Source organism: Vigna umbellata, chromosome 9 (assembly GCF_029865625.1).
Source record: "Vigna umbellata cultivar VRB3 chromosome 9, Vumbellata_1.0, whole genome shotgun sequence".
NCBI classification, from domain to species: Eukaryota; Viridiplantae; Streptophyta; class Magnoliopsida; order Fabales; family Fabaceae; genus Vigna; species Vigna umbellata.
The window spans coordinates 49977395-49979277 of record NC_142173.1 but is presented as its reverse complement, the minus strand read 5'-3'; positions in this window follow the sequence as shown (position 1 = coordinate 49979277).

The following is a 1883-nucleotide window of genomic DNA, read 5'->3' as shown; positions in this document are numbered from 1 at the left end:
CTTCGTCTACTTCGTCCACTTCGCCTACTTCGTCTACGTCGTCCACTTTGTCAACTTCGTCCACTCCCTCCACTTCGTCCATTTTCTCCAATTGCTCCACTTCCTCCACTTTCTCCACTTCCTCCACTTCCTCCACATCTTCAACTTTGTCAACTTCGTCCACTTCCTGCACTTCCTCCACTTCCTCCACTTCCTCCACTTCCTCCACTTCGTCCCCTTCCTCCACTTCCTCCACTTCGTCAACTTCATCCACTTCCTCCACTTCCTAAACTTCCCCCACTTCGTCCACTTCCTCGACTTCCTCCACTTCCTCCACTTCCTCCATTTCCTCCATTTCCTCCACTTCGTCCACTTCCTCCGCTTCGTCCACCTTGTCAACTTCGTCCTCCTCTTCCACATCCTCCACCTCGTCAACTTCCTCCACTTTGTCCACTTGCTCTACTTCGTCCACTTCCTCCACCTCTTCCACTTCCTCCACTTCGTCCACTTCTTCCATTTGCTCCACTTTGTCCACTTCCTTCACTTTCTCCACTTCGTCAACATCGTCCACTTCATCCACTTCCTCCTATCCTCCACTTCGTCCACTTCCTCCACTTCGTGCACTTCCTCCACTTCCTCCACTTCCTCCACTTCCTCCACTTCCTCCACTTCCTCCACTTCATCCACTTCGTCCAATTCGTCTACTTCCTGCATTTCTTCCACTTCGTCCACTTCTTCAACTTCTCAACTTCGTCCACTTCCTCCACTTCGTCAACTTCTCAACTTCCTCCACTTTCTCCTCTTCCTCCATTTCCTCCACTTCGTCCACTTCGTTAACTTCCTCCACTTCCTCCACTTCATCCACTTCGTCCACTTCGTCATATTCGTCAACTTCGTCCACTTCCTCCACTCCCTCAACTTCCTCCACTTCGTTCACTTCCTCCACTTTGTCCACTTCCTCCACTTTGTCCACTTCGTCCACTTCGTTCACTTAGTCCACTTCGTCCACTTCGTCAACTACGTCCACTTCGTCCACTTCCTCCACTTCGCCAACTTCGTCCACTTCGGCCACTTCGGCCACTTCGTCCACTTCCTCCACTTCGTCCACTTTGTCTCGTTCCTCCACTTCGTCCACTTTATCCACTTTATCCACTTCGTCCACTTCCTCCACTTCCTCCACTTCGTGCACTTCCTCCACTTCCTCCACTTCCTCCATTTCGTGCACTTCGTCCACTTCGTCAACTTCCTCCACTTCCTTCACTTCCTCAATTTCCTCTACTTCGTCCACTTCGTCAACTTCGTCAACTTCGTCAACTTCGTCCACTTCCTCCACTTCCTCCTCTTCCTCCACTTCGTCCATTTCTTCAACTTCCTCCACTTCCTCCACTTCCTGCACTTCCTCCACTTCGTCCACTTTGTCCACTTGCTCGACTTCCTCCACTTCCTCCACTTCCTCCACTTTGTCAACTTTTTGACTTTCCTCCACTTCGTGAACTTCGTCCACTTCGTCCACTTCCTGCACTTCCTGCACTTCCTCTACTTCGTCCACTTCTTCCACTTCCTCCACTTCGTCCCCTTCCTCCACTTCCTCAACTTCGTCCACTTCCTCCACTTCCTACACTTCCTCCACTTAGTCCACTTCCTCCACTTCTTTTACATCCTCCACTTCGTCAACTTCGTCCACTTCGTCAACCTCTTCCACATCGTCCACTTCTTCCACTTCCTCCACTTTGTCAACTTGCTCTACTTCGTCCACTTCCTCGACTTCCTCCACTTCGTCAACTTCGTCCACTTCCTCCACTTCCTCCACTTCGTCAACTTCGTCCACTTCATCTACTTTGTCAGTTCCTCCACTTCTTCCACTTCCTCCACTTTGTCCACTTCGTCCACTTTGTCCACTTCCT